The sequence below is a fragment of the Pan troglodytes genome, chromosome 6 (assembly GCF_028858775.2).
Source record: "Pan troglodytes isolate AG18354 chromosome 6, NHGRI_mPanTro3-v2.0_pri, whole genome shotgun sequence".
In the NCBI taxonomy this organism is placed as follows: domain Eukaryota; kingdom Metazoa; phylum Chordata; class Mammalia; order Primates; family Hominidae; genus Pan; species Pan troglodytes.
Window position 1 is genome coordinate 132,194,523 of NC_072404.2, and position 17,537 is coordinate 132,212,059.

A 17,537-nucleotide genomic window follows, 5' to 3' on the forward strand; every position below is an offset into this window, starting at 1 on the left:
AAGATGCTTCTGAGTTGGGCCCAGATGGACAGGTAGGAAAAGGACATCCTCCATAGAGTGGATCATGTCAGCAATGAAGTCAGAAAAGTACAAGTATGGTTAAGGAACAAGAAAGATTCATCTGAATATAATAATATTTGGGAAAAATAGTAATGCGTGTATTGAAGATGAGCCTTGGTGTACAATTGACTATAAGCCTCCCCACGTATAACAGAAGGATTCTCTTATTTTCTCATGATCTAGGGAAGTAGGTTTGGAAATTCAAGGCTGGGGTGGAGTAATAGGAAAATATAATCAGAATAAAGAGGATGAGTTTTTTGTTCTTTTGGCCTTCCAGCCCCTCAGCTCTGGCCATGCCAACGCACCCCTTTCCGGGAGTGAGTCCACCCAGAACCCTTCGTGCCCATGGACATGCTGCAATGCTGTGCACTGGGTTATCTCTCTTGGAAGAACACAAGCACACAGGCTGGTGCACAGTAAGCACTGCAGAAATATTGTGGATGAAGAATCTAGAAACTAGGGTGCATGCTCCAGGAGTGTAGAGAGAGCCCAAATCAAGATGCACCTTTAATATCACTCTAAGGTGTTAGGAAATGGGGAATGAGGAGAGGCTTTCAAAACAGAGGGGCAACAAAATCAGAACTATTATTCGGAATAGTAACTCCAACAGCATGAATTGGAAGAGGAAATATCTTAAAAGATGAGTTAGGAGACTATTTCAATCACACAGGAGGGTCTAGATAACTAAAACAGAAACAACAGTCATATTGAAGAAGACTGGCAAGAGGTCAGCATCCCATGATCGTGCTGCACTGTTGCTTTATATGATTGTGTTTGATGGCACGATTGTTTACAACCCTCGACTTTCTTCCCTGCTTTATCATTAGCATTACTTTAGAATAATGAAGCCTGTTCCATCCATTAACTCCACTAACATTTGATCTCCCCATAGGTTGAGGTTAAAAATTAATTACTCTTCCAACATATTGATTACATGACTATAAATATAAAAACAGAACTACAGAGTAACTACAGGGACCCTTTGTTTAAATAGCATGTTTGCTCTTTTTAAAGGAGGTAATTAATGGCAAAGGACTTTGGAACTGGAGGAACATGCTAGAAAAGCAACCCTTGAGTGCCATCTAGTGTTGACAACACATTTAAATGTAGTGTATCAAAGAAAGGTCTGGTTTCTTACACTGTAGGTGACTTAACTGTTGAAAGCAGGCAATGTTTGAATAGTAAAAAACCAAACTTACCCTGTCTTTGTTGCTTGCCACCTGGGTATTAACATGAATCTTCATTTTTGAACTTCAGTGGGAGGAAGCCTTCATTTCAGCTTCTAGGTCAAGGTGCGTTAACAGAATTGGAGGGCATTGAGTTTAGCTCACATAACTCTTTCTTTTTTTCATTCCAGGAAAAAGCCCTAAGGTAAAGCTAGCATGTAACTCCTCCTTTTCCTCCCTTTTACCAGTTAGTTTCAGACTATTTCACCTAATTAAAAATGAACTCATAATATTTCATGAATTAAAGAATGGAGAACATAGAAGAGGTTAAGAACTGGTGTTGAAATCTCCTGCCATGGAAATTCATTGTTACTGAGGTGGCTCATATATCAGAGCACCGCCTTCTGCGGACATTAAAATTCACTTTGTTTCGTGTCCCTAATACTGCCCAGCCCTTGGGAAGCACGAAGCTGACATTGTATTAGGCAATTCATGCTGACCTAATAACTCAAAGCAATCATCACTGGTAACTTAAAGTGACTACACTCCAAAAGAAATAGAGCCTAAGGTCACAGTTATAAATCTTACCACAGGAAGGCCAAAGATTATAATCTTTATGCCAAGTGCTGCAGATTCCTTTCTGCTGAGGAGAGTCATATTTCAAAGACTTTACTAATCTGAAACCTATAGGTGGTTGTGACAATAGCAGATATGGCTTACATGACATCAAACCCACATTTTAAAGAACACTGGGTAAATCAGTAAAAAAGGGGCAATTACATTTATTATATCTTCAGCCAAGACTGTACACTTTTACCTTCATACTATGCTGAAATGCAATATCATAATTGTTTTTGAACTCAAAGGCCTAACATATAATAAAAGCATAGTTAACTAAGGAGGCGTGTGATCCTCTTATCAGTGTATATTTGCATAATTTGCAAGCAGTCTCTGAGTTTGCTATGATGATGTGTAAACAGAGGGTATTTGTTCAGTTGGAACTTTGTGCTGTGGAGACTAAAGTCAAAGGTTTGATCCCTAATCAGGGCAGACAGCTTCACTGTTGGGTGACTGAAAGCACTTTATCATTATGCTTCCTCAAGATCGAGGGGCTTCAGGACAGTGAACATGTAAGTTGCCCCCTGCTAAAGAAAAACATGTTTTAAACGTTTTTATTTGACTTTTTTTTATATAAGGAATGTATGCCTTCTTTGTGCAAAATAAGATGTGATTTTTTTAAAGCTAACATTCTTGCAGACTCTAACAATCTCCTCCCGCATCCCCTCTGTTCCCATAGCTTCTCTCACCTCCTTATTTACAAGCCTCTCATTTTTATAGAAAGATATACACATATGTTGATTTTAGAGTTTTAAATAAAAATAGGATCATGCTGTATACATAATTTGCAACAGTTTATTTTGACTTTGCAGCATATCACAGGTATTCCTCCAGTTTATAATTCAGTCTTTCTCATTGCTACCTGACCATCTGTAGAATGGCTGTTACAATCCACTCAGGCTGTTTCCAATATTTTTTTTTGGTTTATTTTGTTTACTGTTACAAACAATACTACAAAAAAACTTTTACATATAATCTAATATACTGGCCTTTTATTCTAGGATACAGTCCCAAAAGTGGGGTCAGTAAATCACACACTGTTTGTATTTTATTAGATATTAGGCAAGTTGTTTTCCCCAAAGGCTGCACCTTTTCACACTCCCAACGATATTTGAAAATACTTATTTCCCTATTTTGTACCAGCTTGGGACATCAGCACTCTTTTTCATTACTGGCAAATAAGTAAACAATGGTTTCTTACTGTTGTCATAATTTGCTTTTCCATGATTAACAGAGAAGTTGACTTCCTGTGTTTATGTGTTTTGTAGCCATCTGCATTTCTTTAAATTGCCTTTCCACTTCCTTTGCCCCATTTTATTCTTTCCTCCATTTTTTATTCAATTGTTTGTCTTTCAGCAGGTGGCAAACTCTTCTTGTAAAATAGATATATTAACCCTTCGGCTGGGCGCGGTGGCTCACGCTTGTAATCCCAGCACTTTGGGAGGCTGAGGCAGGCAGGTCACTTGAGGTCAGGAGATTGAGACCAACCTGGCCAACATGGTGAAAACCTGTAACTACTAAAAATACAAAAGTTAGCTGGACGTGGTGGTGCATACCTATAATCCCAGCTACTCAGGAGGCTGAGGCAGGAGAATTGCTTGAATCCAGGAGGTGGAGGTTGCAGTGAGCCGAGATCACACCACCGTAATCCAGCCTGGGCAGCAGAGTGAGACTCTGTCTCAAAAAAAAAAAAAAGAGAAAGAAAGATTAAACTTTTGTCTTTACCTTTGTCTTTATTACAAATTATTTTCCTGACAATCATTTATCCTTTGACTATGTTTATGTCTTTTGCCATATAAAAATTTTAAATTTGTATGTAATCCAAAATATTTGTCTTTTCTGGCATTATGTCCTCCACCCTTAAAAGGTCTTAGAGAGTCTTCCTGGACCCAATATTGTAGAAAAACAATTTCAAGTACACACCTTAACGATGGTGGACTTTTAACTCCAGGGATCTCAAACAAACAACCATAGAAGTCTGGCAGGTCATGGAAAGTTATGATACCCAACCAATAAGAAAAATAGGGTATACTGGGGGCTGTGATAAAATACAGCATGTACACCCCATCTAAAGGAGACAGTCAGTACTGTCAACCTCAAATAACCAAAAGGATCAGGGTTTAATTTAAAGAGAGTTTATTCAAGTGCAAAGTTTGAAGATGGCCCACATGGAAACACAAATTCCAAAGGAATGGAATCAGTGCTTCAAAATAGAGAAGTTAAGGTTTCACTTATTCATACAGAATTAGAGAGTTTTTAGCAAGATTATGACATTTTTCATACAAGGTTGATGCGTAGTTACAGCAGTTTAATATGTTACAGGCAGCATTTCTTTTGGGAAGATACATTTAACATTTTCTACAGAGAGTGTAAGAGTCATGAGATTTTTGTCATGTGTTCTAAGCAAAGTAGGACAATAAAGGGAAAGTTAATCTGTAATAAGGACCATTAACTAAGAAAGCAGGAAGTTTTTGTCCCTGACGTCACTTAATTCTCTCCAGTCACTGTACAGAACAAGAAAAATAAAATAGCAAGTTAATCTATAATCTGAGAAACAGAAGTTGTAACTACATGTGACTCAGATCACAGTCGCATCTCTTTCAAGACTTAAAGTGTTTGAGGGATTCCATCAGCTTTTTTTTTTTTTTAGATGGAGTTTCACTCTTGTTGCCCAGGCTGGAGTGCAGTGGTGGGATCTTGGCTTACTGCAACTTCTACCTCCCAGGTTCAAGCTGTTCTGCCTCCGCCCTCCAAGTAGCTGGGATTGCCCACCACCATACCCAGCTAATTTTGTGTATTTTTAGTAGAGATGGGGTTTCACCATATTGGCTAGGCTGGTTTTGAACTCCTGATCTCAGGTGATCTGCCTGCCTTGGCCTCCCAAAGTGCTGGAATTACAGGCGTAAGCCACTGCGCCCAGCCTCCAGCAGCTTCTAAGTTATATTTATTTTCATAGTTCTAAACTCCAGTCAAGATTGGCCCTTGAGTAATTCAGGCTAAATGTTACCACATCTTCTTCTTTTTCTCTCTGAGAAAAGCCAGCTAACCAGATTTTTATATAAAATTTCCCAACTTTAAAATATATATTAGCCCTTTTTATTATTTATTTATTTGGAACAGGGTCTCACTCTGTCACCCAGACTGGAATGCAGTGGCACGATCATGGCTCACTGCAGCCTTGACTTACCAGGCTCAAGTGACCCTCTCACTTCAGCCTCCTGAGTAGCTAGAACCACAGACGCATGCCACCACACTTGGCTCATTTTTAAAATGTTTTTGTAGAGGTGGAGTTTCACTATATTGCCCAGGCTGGTCTCAAACTCCTGGGCTCAAGGGATCCTCCTGCCGTGACCTCCCAAAGTGCTAGGTTCACAGGCATGAGCCACCGTGCCTGGCCTTAACCCATTTTTCCCCCCTGAGACTGAGTCTTGCACTATCGCCCAGGCTGGAGTGCAGTGGCGTTGATCTTGGCCCACTGCAACCTCTACCTCTTGGGTTCGAGCAATTCTCCTGCCTCAGTCTCCCAAGTAGCTGGGATTACAAGTGCATGCCACCACACCCAGCTAATTTTTGTATTTTTAGTAGATATGGGGTTTCACCATGTTGGCTAGGCTGGTCTCAAACTCCTGACCACATGATCCGCCCGCCTTGGCCTCCCAAAGTGCTGGGATTACAGGCATGAACCACCGTACCTGGCCAACCCATTTTTTAAAAAATAAAATTGCTCAGGCCAGACCAAATATGTCTGTGAGCCCCTGACATAAAGCTTAGTTCCTCATGGTACTTGCACTATGAGAGAAAAAAAAGCCAAGGATTTACTATGCATCGGGCATTGAAACTCATATACATCATTTTTTTAATCCTCAAAATAGCTCACCACTTAGTGTTAGTATGATCATTTTACAGATAAGAAAACTGAAATTAAGGATGGATTAAAAATTTATCCACGTTAATCAGCTAGTAACAGAGCCAAGATTTCAACCCAGTTTTTCCAGCTCTAAAGAGTAGCTCTTCCAACCTTATCATGCTATAACTCTCACGAAATTCCAAAGTAGAAGGTCATCTTTATTTTCCCACTTTTTAGAAAGTGAACCGTAAAGATCTTAAAGGGCATCTCCAGCATTGTTTGAAATGTAGAACTCCGCCGGGCACAGTGGCTCACGCCTGTAATCCCAGCACTTTGGGAGGCTGAGGTGGGTGGATCACTTGAGGTCAGGAATTCCAGACTAGCCTGGCCAATATGGTGAAACTCCATCTCTACTAAAAATACAAAAATTAGCTAGGCATGATGGCAGGCGCCTGTGATTCCAGCTAGTCAGGAGACTGAGGCAGGAGAATCGCCTGCATCCAGGAGGTAGAGGTTGCAGTGAGCCAAGATCGAGCCACTGTACTCCAGCCTGGGCGAAAGAGCAAGACTGTCTCAAAACAAAAAAATAAAAACTAAAAACAAAAATAATAAACTAGATGAGACTTTGCACATGGCAGAGATGAAGATTACTACCCAATTCAGTATTAACCTCAAAATTAAAATTGTCACTGGACATCAGGGAAGACTCTTCCAGTGTGAAGTATGGGAATGGCATGGAGTTCTCTTGGGATAAGGAGGTGGCAGTGGCTGAAAACTCAAAACTAACCAGCGCCAACCTCAAGACCTAGCCCTGGTACTAAGGATCTGCCCTTCAGCTTCGTGCTCCCATAGGAGAGCCTCAGAAAGATGTGTGGCCAGATAAGCTACAGAGATTGCAGACAAACCAAAAAGAGAATAGAGTGGCGATCAAAGCAGTTCCTTTGAGAAAGGAATGTCATTTCTCTCCTTCTGAGAAACTGAAAACCCATGGCAAAGATTAAGATTTTGCCAAACATGGGAATTTGAAGAAAGCAGTATCTGCTCCATAAGAACTTTTGTTTGAATGAAGTAACCTGTTAATAAGGACAGATAATATTGATTTGTTTTATGTGAGTTTGCCTGGGGAGGTAACCACGGTCATAATAATTTGTAAGTTTCCGGGTTCTGAGGACCATGGCTTCTGTTCTTGGTATTACTCCCATTGGTTTTCTTTTTTAAAATATATTGATTAAATTAATCCAGGTCTTGGAATAACATATTCTGCACAGAAATCAAAGAGACAGAAAAAGTGATAAATAATTGATGCAGCCTCTGATATGTTAAACATGCAATGCTGAAAGAAAATTTTTCTCCTTTGACATACGGTAAGTCTGAGCATGTGTCATAATAAAAAGATCTTGCCACATTCTTAAGGTTTGGAAGAAAACTAAAAATGAAAAAGAACAACTTTTTATGTTGATATCATGATCTTCAGCATACTCTCTGCCAAAATTACTTCCTATCCAGTGATTTCATAAGATGTAGCAACATTAAATTTTTATCTTTTTTCTGCAATTCAGGTACGAGTTAAGTAAAAATCTAAACAAGACATTCTTGGGCCTAAGATGCTCCCCAAAAGAGCATTTCAAAAGAAATTTGTTGCCACTTGATTTTATAAGTATATGACAAACTTGAATGAAACGAAGTTAGAGCAAAGAACTGGTCCAAGGCCTGGCTTAGTCACTTTTTAACAGTTAGCATTTATTGAGAGATTACCATGTGCCAAACATTACATAAAATGCTTTATATTGATTAACAAATATAATCTTTACCCCATCTGATGAGCTACATACTATTATTATCCTCATTTTGATTAAAAAAAAAAAAAACTAGTCCACAGAGGATTATAGAATTCACCCAAGATTGTATTACTACCAGAAACCAAACACAGGTAGTGTTCCTTTAGGAATTCATGCTTTTAATCAATGTCCTGTAAACGGATAACCTTAAGCCCTTTCCTTCCTAAGCCTCAGATAACTTGTCTCAAACATGAGGATAATAAAACCGATTCTACCTATTTCCCTTGGTTATTTTGAGGAACAAGTGAGATCATTACATGTAAAGATCTCAATAGGCTGGGCACAATGGCTCATGCCGGTAATCCCAGCACTTTGGGAAGCCGAGGCAGGAGGATCACTTGATGCCAGGAGTTCAAGACCAGCCTGGGCAAAATGGTGAGACCCCATCTCTACAAAACTTAAAATTAAAAAATTAGCTAGGCATGGTGTAACATGCCTATAGTCCCAGATACTTGGGAGGCTGAGGCAGGAGGATTGCTTGGGCACAGGAGTTCAAGGCTATAGTGAGCTATGATCATGCCCCTGGGCAACAGAGTGAGACTGTGTTTCTTTTTTTAAAAAAAGGTCTCAGTAAGTTATAAATCATTACAACCTTTAGCTTATTTCCTAGTTTTCAGAAATGAGCAAGCTGAACCCTAAGTAGAATTCTTAAGTAGATGTCCCTTTTCAACAGAAGGGTTTCTATGCTTAGGCAAATCACATAATATTGACCTTACAACATTATTATACTTTGAAATTGGTTATGATATCCTTTTTATAGAAAATATAAGAGCGCTATGTGGAAAGCAGAGTTGAACTAGAGTCAAGAGGGCCCAACACTCAGCTCAGCTCTTACCAACTCATATTCACTTACTCTTCAAATGTCCCATCTGTAAAACATGATTCCCTATCTCACAGGTTATTAAAGTTACATACCTGCATGTGCTTTGTAAACTACTGAACAAGAAGCTGTCCTTTGTATTACTGCCATGTCAAAGAAGAAAAATGTGCAACTTACCCAGGAGAAGGAGAAGGAAAGGATGTCATTGGCAGGGAGCTAGCCCCAGGAGCCACAGTGTCCCAAAGACTGTGGAGAGACTGAATTTGCTGACTTTGGGTGGGTTATTTTGGGGGAAAGCATTGTTGTTTTAGTCACAGTTGGCTGGGGGTATTTCCTTGACTTCGGCCCCCACCTTCCACATGGAAATTATGTTTTCATTCATCCTTTCATTCATGTACCAAAATATTGGTGTGCATCTATCATGTGACTGGCATTGTGTTAATTATGTTAAACACTGGGGACACAACGGTAATGAAAATAGTGTCCCTATCCTCATAGAACTTACATTCTAGAGAGGGAGACATGTAACAGACAAAACATGAAACTAAGTTATAACAGCATGGGATAAGTGCTAGAAGGAAATTAACATTGACAGGCGAGATGCTGGTGTGGGAAAGACCCACTTCAGGTGGGCAGTAGCAAGAATGGGAATGCTGAAGGTGGAAAAGGACAGACATATTTGAGGCATCTTTTAAAGGGAGAATGGACATACTTCTTGATGGATCTGATGTAGAAGACAAGGAAAGAGAGGATTAGGAGATGACTACTAGGTTTCTGCAATAAGCAGTTAAAGGAAAAGAATCCTGTCACCATTTACTCATATGTGGACAATTGGAAGAGGAGGGTGTGGAAGTCAATAATACCATTTGGGGTATGTCACTTTTCAAATGCCTGTAAGACATTCAAATGTCAAATTGAATGCATGAGCCCAGAACCCAAAGGAAAGTTCTGGATTGAGAAAAAGGTGGGATGTCATGAGCTTATAGACAGTATTTAAAATCATGTTAACATTCTGTTTAGGCCAGGCGCAGCGGCTCATGCCTGTAATCCCAGCACTTTGGGAGGCTGAGGTGGGTGGATCACCTGAGGTCGGGAGTTCAAGGCCAGCCTGACCAACATGGAGAAGCCCTGTCTCTACTAAAAATACAAAATTAGCTGGGCATGGTGGCACATGCCTGTAATCCCAGCTACTCGGGAGGCTGAGGCAGGAGAATCGCTTGAACCTGGGAGGCAGAGGTTGCAGTGAGCTGAGATTGCACCATTGCACTCCAGCCTGGGCAATAAGAGCAAACCTCCATCTCAGAAAAAAAAAAAAAAAAAATTCTGTTTAATAAGTCTGAAAAACCTTCAAGAACAGGTTTTCTTTAATCCCAAATAGTGAAATTTCAGGATGGCAATAACTTTCAAAAAATGTATTTCCACCCAGAAATTGAGAGGGAATTCTTAGGTCACTGCAAATCATCCCAGTGGAGTAACCCACTGCTCCAGTGAGAAAATGGTGTAACAGAATGAGATAGGACTTGAACTAAGAAGGACCTGGGCTTGAATTCCAGCTCTGCCATTGCTAATGATGTGGCCTTATGAAAGTTTCTTTACCCGTTTGATCCTCTTTTTAATTATCTATACAATGGAAATTTAAAAATACCTCGAAGGTTGTTGTGAACCATGTAAATAACATCTGCAAAAATGTCTAGCACAGGGTAGAATCAGTAAGTAGTAGCAATATTAAATTTCTCTCTTTTTTTGCACAGTAAAATGTCTTGAAAGACACAACCTCTACTTGCAGGCCTCCTTCTTTCCTGGATTCATTCCAGTCATGTTTCCCATCTCTCATTCCACCGGATCTGCTCTTGTGAAAGTCACCAATGGTGTTGATTCTGCCTTCAATTTTGTACTCCTTCTCAACAGCATTTAACCCAATTGATCACTTCTTCCTTGGTTAGCCTTCTTCTCAGCTTCAGTGACACCATACCATCCTGATTTTCCACATATGTCACAGAAAGATCCTTCTCAGTCTCCTGTGCTTAACTGTTTTCCCAAGCAGAAATGCTAAATGTTGGAGAACTTAGGCTCAGTCCTAGAGCCTCATTTTTTCCATCCTCCCTCCCTCCATAGGTAACATTATCCAGTCCTATAGTTTAACATCTATCAAATCCCAAATTCACATCTTCCCCTGAACTCTAAATTCATACATTTAATTGTCTCTTTGGCATCATGATGTGACAAGCACCTCCAGTTTAACAAGTAAAAATAGAACTCTTGACCACCAACAGCCCTTCCTCAAGTCTTCCACCATCCAGCAAATGGCATCATTATCCATCCAATGGTGCTCTGTCAAAATCCTACCTATAAGTACATACTATTAGCTCCATTCCTAAAATACAGCCACAATCTGTCTCAACTCTGCTTCCAAACCCCAAGATCGGGGCACCATCGTTTCTCATGGTTTCAGGCTTCCACTTCAATCCATTCTTCCATACGAGACATTGTGACCTTTTGAAAACATAAATCATGCCATGTAACTTTCCCATCTAAAATCTTTCCATGGCTTTCTGTTGCACTTAGAATGAAATCCAAGTTGTTTACCACGGTTCGTTAAGGCTTACATGGTTGGGCCTCAGCTTCCTCTCCAAGCCGTCTCCTTTTACCACCCCCTCCAGCACACTACCCTCCCCCTTCACCAGTCTTCCTTCTTTCTGCTAAGCTTCTTTCTGCTTCAGGATCTTACCCTAATTGTTTCCTCTGCCTGGAACTTTCTGCTCCAGATCTTTCCATCAGCTGGCCCCTTCTCATAATTCTCAGAGAGGCCTTCCCTCCATCCAGTCTCAAATAGCTTCCACTCTCTCAGCGATGCCCTATTCATGTAACCCTGTGTTATTTTCTTTTTATTATGTGTATTTACTTGAAATCACTTTGTTGATCTATGTGTTTACATCTGTGTTATCTCTCTCTCCTCCACTAGACTATATGCTCCAGGAGAACAGGAACGGATTTCTCACTCATCTATGTATAGCACCTAGACAGAACTGACACATAATAGACATTCAAAAATATTTGTCAAATGAGTGAATGAACGAATTCACAGTAGTTGTCATTGCCCTGCTATGTACAAATCTGTGGCACGGGTGGTACGGAATACCACCCTCTACTTGGTTCCATTTTTGCCACCTGGCCAGCTCCTTCTGCTTTAACCAACTGTGTTTTCTTCTCTTTATCTGCTTACACCCACATTTTATTTATTTATTTATTTATTTTAACTTCTATTTTAGGTTCAGTGGCATATGTGCAGGTTTGTTACATAGGTAAGCTACATGTCACAAAGGTTTAGCATACAGATTATTTTATCACCCAGGTAATAAGCATAGTACCTGATAGGTATTTCTGATCCCTTTCCTCCTTCCACCCTTTACCTTCCAGTAGGCCCCAATATCTGTTGTTCCCCTCTTTACGTCCATGTGTTCTCATCACTTAGCTCTTACTTATAAGTGAGAACATGCAGTATTTGGTATTCTGTTCCTGTGTTAGTTTGCTAAGGACAATGGCCTCCAGCTCCATCCATGTTCCTGCAAAGGATATGATCTTGTTCTTTTTTATAGCTGTGTAGCATTTCATGGTGTATATGTACCACATTTTCTTTATCCAGCCTACCATCGATGTGCATTTAGGTTGATTTCATGTCTTTGCTACTATGAATAGTGCTGTGATGAACATATGTGTGCATGTGTCTTTATGGTAGAATGATTTATACTCCTTGGGGTATATGCCCAATAATGGGATTGCTACATCTAATGGTAATTCTGTTTCAAGTTCTTTGAGGAATCGACGAACTGCTTTCCACAATGGCTGAACTAATTTACACTCCTACCAGCAGTGTATAATCATTCCCTTTTCTTCACAACCTCGCCAGCATCTGTTATTTCTTGACTTTTTAATAACAGCCATTCTGACTGGTGTGAGATGGTATATCATTGTGGTTTTGATTTGCATTCGTCTAATAATTAATAATGTTGAGCATTTTCATATGCTTGTTGGCCTCATGTATGTCTTCTTTTGAAAAGTGATTGTTCATGTCTTTTGCCCACTTTTTAATGGAGTTGTTTGTTTTTTGCTTGTAAATTTGCTTAAGTTTCTTACAGTTTCTCGATATTAGACCTTTGTTGGATGCATAGTTTGCAGATATTTTCTCCCATTCTGTAGGTTGTCTGTTTACTCTGTTGACAGTTTGTTTTGGTGTGCAGAAGCTCTTTAGTTTAATTAGATTCCATTTTCCAATTTTTATTTCGGTTGCAATTGCTTTTGTCATCTTCATCATGAAATCTTTGCCAAGTCCTATGTACAGCATGGTATTTCCTAGGTTATCTTCTAGGGGTTTTTTAATTAATTAATTAATTTTTAAATTATACTTTAAGTTCTGGGATACACGTGCAGAACGTGCAGGTTTGTTACATAGGTATACATGTGCCATGGTTGCTGCACCCATCAACCTGTCATCTACATTAGGTATTTCTTCTAATGCTATCCCTCCCCTTGCCCCCCACCCCTAAATGACAGGCCCCAGTGTGTGATGTACCCCTCCCTGTGCCCATATGTTCTCATTGTTCGACTCTCACTTATGAGTGAAAACATGCAGTGTTTGGTTTTCTGCTCCTATGTTAGCTTGCTGAGAATTATGGTTTCCAGTTTTATCCATGTCCTTGCAAAGGTAATGAACTCATTCTTTTTTATGGCTGTGTAGTATTCCATGGTGTATATGTGCCACATTTTCTTTATCCAATCTGTCATTGATGGACATTTGGGTTGGTTCCGAGTATTTGCTGTTGTGAATAGTGCTGCAATAAACATACATGTGCATGTGTCTTTATAGTAGAATGATTTATCATCCTTTGGGTATATACCCTGTAACGGGATTGCTGGGTCAAAAGTATTTCTTGTTCTAGATCCTTAAGGAATTGGCACACTGTCTTCCACAATGGTTGAACTAATTTACACTCCCACCAACAGTGTAAAAGCATTCCCTATTTCTCCACATCCTCTCCAGCATCTGTTGTTCCCTGATTTTTTGATGCTCACCATTCTAACTGGTATGAGATGGTACCTCATTGTGGTTTTGATTTGCATTTCTCTAATGACCAGTGATGATGAGCTGTTTTTCATGTTTGTTGGCAGCATAAATGTCTTCTTTTGAGAAGTGTCTGTTCATATCCTTCACCCACTTTTTGATGGGATTGTTTATATTTTTCTTGTAAATTTGTTTAAGTCCCTTGTAGATTCTGGATTGCTGACAAAGGGCTTCTAGGGTTTTTATAGTTTTAGGTTTTACATTTAAGTTTTCAATCCGTCTTGAGTTGATTTTTGGATGTGGTGTAAGGTAAACATTGGCCTACTGGCTAGCCATACCATATACAGAAGGTTTTGTATGTGGTGTAAGGTAGAGGTTGGCTCAGTCCTAGAGCCCCGTTTTTCCATCCTCCTTCCCCCCATAGGTTGGCCTCTACCTTTTACTACGCACCATTTATTGAATGGGGAATCCTTTCCCCATTGCTTGTTGCTTGTTTTTTGTCAGTTTTGTCAAAGATTAGATGGTTGTAGGTGTGTGCCATTATTTCTGGGCTCTCTATTTTGTTCCATTGGTCTATGTCTCTGTTTTTGTAACAGTAACATGCTGTTTTGGTTACTGTAGCCCTGTAGTATGATTTGAAGTCAGATAATATGATGCCTCCAGCTTTGTTCCTTTTGCTTGGGATTGCCTTGGTTATTTGCACCCTTTTTTTGGTTCCATATGAATTTTAAAATAGTTTTTTTAATTCTGTGAGGAATGCCATTGGTAGTTTTATAGGAATAGCATTGAATCTGTAAATCACTTTGGGTAGTACCGCCATTTTAATTATATTGATTCTTCCTATCCATGAGCATGGAATGTTTTTTAATTTGTCATCTCTGATTTCTTTGGACAGTGTTTTGTAATTCTCATTGTACAGATATTTCACCTCCCTGGTTAGCTGTATTCCTAGGTATTTTATTCTCTTTGTGGGAATGCTACTGATTTTTGTACATTGATTTTGTATTCTTAAAATTTGTTGAAATTGTTTCTCAGATCAAGGAGCTTTGGGGCAGAAGCTATGGAGTTTTCTAAATACAGAATCATGTCATTTGCAAACAGGGATACTTGGACTTCCTCTCTCCCTATTTAGATGTCTTTTATTTATTTCTCTTGCCTGATTGCTCTGGCCAGAAATTCCAGTACTATGTTGAACAGGATTGGTGAGAGGGGGCATCCTTGTCTTGTGCTGGTTTTCAAAGAGAATGCTTCCAGCTTTTGCCCATTCAGTATGATGTGGGCTGTGGGTTTGCCATAGATGGCTCTTATTGTTTTGAAGCATGTTCCCTCTATGCCTAGTTTATTGAGAATTTTTAATGTGAATAGATGTTGAATTTTATCAAAAGCCTTTTCTGCATCTATTGAGATAATCATGTAGTTTTTGTTCTTAGTTCTGTTTATGTGGTGAATCACATTTATTGATTTGCCTATGTTGAACCAATTTTGCATCCCGGAGATAAAGCCTACTTGATTACGGTGGATTGGCTTTTTGATGTCCTGCTGGATCCAGTTTGCTACTATTTTGTGGAGGATTTTTGCATCTATGTTCATCAAAGATATTGGCCTGAAGTTTTCTTTTTTCGTTGTCTCTGCTGGGGTTTGGTATCACGATGATGCTGGCTGGCCTCATAGAATGAGTTGGGAAGGAGTCCCTCCTCCTCAATTTTCTGAAAGAGTCTCAGCTCTTCTTTATACATCTAGTAGAATTTGGCTGTGAATACATCTGTCCTGGACTTCTTTTGGTTGGTAGGCTTTTTATTACTGATTCAGTTTCATTATTGGTCTGTTCAGGGATTCAATTTCTTCCTGGTTCAGTCTTGGGAGGTTGTATGTGTCCAGAAACTTATCCTTTTCTTCTAGATTTTCTAGTTTGTGTGCATAGAGGTGTACATAGTAATCTCTGATGAATTTTTGTATTTCTGTAGGGTCAGTGGTAACATCCCCTTTGTCATTTCTAATTGTGTTTATTTGGATCTTCTCTCTTTTTTTTTATTAGTCTAGCTAGCAGTCTATCTTATTTTTTTTTCCAATAACCAACTCCTGGATTTATTGATTTTTTGTATGGTTTTTCACATCTCAATCTCCTTCAGTTCAGCTCTGATTTTGGTTATTTCTGGTCGTCTGCTAGCTTTGTGGTTGGTACACTCTTGCTTCTCTATTTCTTCTAGTTGTGATGTTAGGTTGTTGATTTGAGATCTTCCTAACTTTTTGATGTGGGTGTTTAGTGCTATAAACTTCCCTCTTAACACTGCCTTAGCTACATCCCAGAGATTCTTCATGTTGTATCTTTGTTCTCATTAGTTTCAAAGAACTTTCTGGTTTCTCCCTTAATTTCATTATTTACTCAAAAGTCATTCAGGAGCAGGTTGTATAATTTCCATGTATGGTTTTGAGTGATTTTTAGTCTTGATTTCTATTTTTATTACACTGTGGTCTGAAAGTGTGGTTGGTATGATTTTGGGCTTTTTTTGCATTTGCTGAGGATTGTTTTATGTCCAATTGAGTGGTCAACTTTAGAGTATGTGCAATGTGCTGATGAGAAGAATGAATATTCTGGCATTTTGGGGTGGAGAGTTCTGTAGATGTATAATAGGTCCATTTGGTCAAGTGCTGAGTTCATGTTCTGAATATCTTTGTTAATTTTCTGCCTCAATGATCCCTCTAATACTGTCAGTGGGGTGTTGAAGTCTCCCAGAATTATTATGTGGGAAGTTAAGTCTCTTCATAGGTCTCTAAGAACTTGCTTTATGAATCTGCTCCTATGTTGGGTCCGTGTATATTTAGGATAGTTAGGTCTTCTTGTTGAATAGAGTCCTTTACCGTTATGTAATGGCCTTCTTTATCTTTTTTTTTTAATCTTTTTTAGTTTAAAATCTGTTTTGTCTGAAATTCAGATAGCAACCCCTGCTTTTTTCTGTTTTTCATTTGCTTGGTAGATTTTTCTCCAACCCTTTATTTTGAGCCAATGGATGTCATTGTATGTGAGATGGGTCTCTCAAAGACAGCATACCATCGGGTCTTGCTTCTTCATCCAGCTTGCCACTCTGTGCCTTTTAATTGAAGCATTTAGCCCACTTACATTCAAGGTTAGTATTGATATGTGTGGATTTGATCCTATCATCATGTTGTTAGCTGATTTTTTATGGAGACTTGTTTGTATAGTTGTTTATAGTGTCACTGGTCTGTGTACTTAAGTGTGTTCTTGTAGTGGTAGTAACAGTCTTTCCTTTCCATATTTAGTGCTCCTTTCAGGACCTTTTGTAAGGCAGGTCTGCTGTTAGCCTGATGAAATTTCCTTTGTAGGTAATCTTCCCCTTCTTGCTAGCTGTCTTTAATATTTTTTCTTTCATTTTGACCTTGGAGAATCTGATAATTACGTGTCTTAGGAATGGTCTTCTTGTGTAATATCTTGCAGGAGTTCCCTGCATTTCCTGAGTTTGAATGTTGGCCTCTCTAGTGAAGTTGGGGAAGTTTTCATGGATAATACACTAAAATATATTTTCCAAATTGCTTGCTTTATCCCCATCCCTTTCAGGGATGCCAATGAGTTGTAGATTTACATAATCCCATATTTCTTAGAGGTTTTATTCATTATTTTTTATTCTTTTTTCTTGTCCGACTATTTCAGAGGGTTCTGAGATTCTTTCCTCAGTTTGATCTATTTTGCTGCTAATACTTGTGATTACAGTATGCAATTCTTGTAGACTATTTTTCAGCTCCATTAGATCTGTTAGATTCTTTTTATAGTGGCTATTTTGCTTATGAGCTCCTGTATCATTTTATTGTAATTCTTAGCTTCCTCGGATTGAATTTTGACGTTCTCTGGATCTCAATGGACTTAATTTCTATCCATATTCTGAATTCTATTTCTGTCATTTCAGCCATTTCAGTCCAGTTAAGAACTCTTACTGGGAAACAAGTTTAGTCATTTGAAGGAAAGAAGACACTGTGGCTTTTTGAGTTGCCAGAGTTCTTGCTCTGTTTGTTTCTCATCTGTGTGAGCTGGTGGCCTTTAACTGTGGTATAAATCGAATACAGTCAGTAGACTTATTTCCTGGATGTTTTCAGAGGATCAAAAATTTGTGTAGAG

The 17,537-nt window shown here is 39.1% G+C and overlaps 1 long non-coding RNA gene across 1 annotated transcript in view; it reads left to right on the forward strand.

The window, feature by feature from the left end:
- The first annotated feature begins 2,235 nt into the window (after positions 1 to 2,235).
- Positions 2,236 to 17,537, forward strand: part of LOC129135567 (uncharacterized) — a 43,624-nt gene continuing 28,322 nt past the window's right edge. Inside the window, exon 1 of the long non-coding RNA XR_008536530.2 lies at positions 2,236 to 2,356. This is a non-coding gene — a long non-coding RNA (uncharacterized LOC129135567). The remainder of the gene's footprint in view (positions 2,357 to 17,537) is intronic.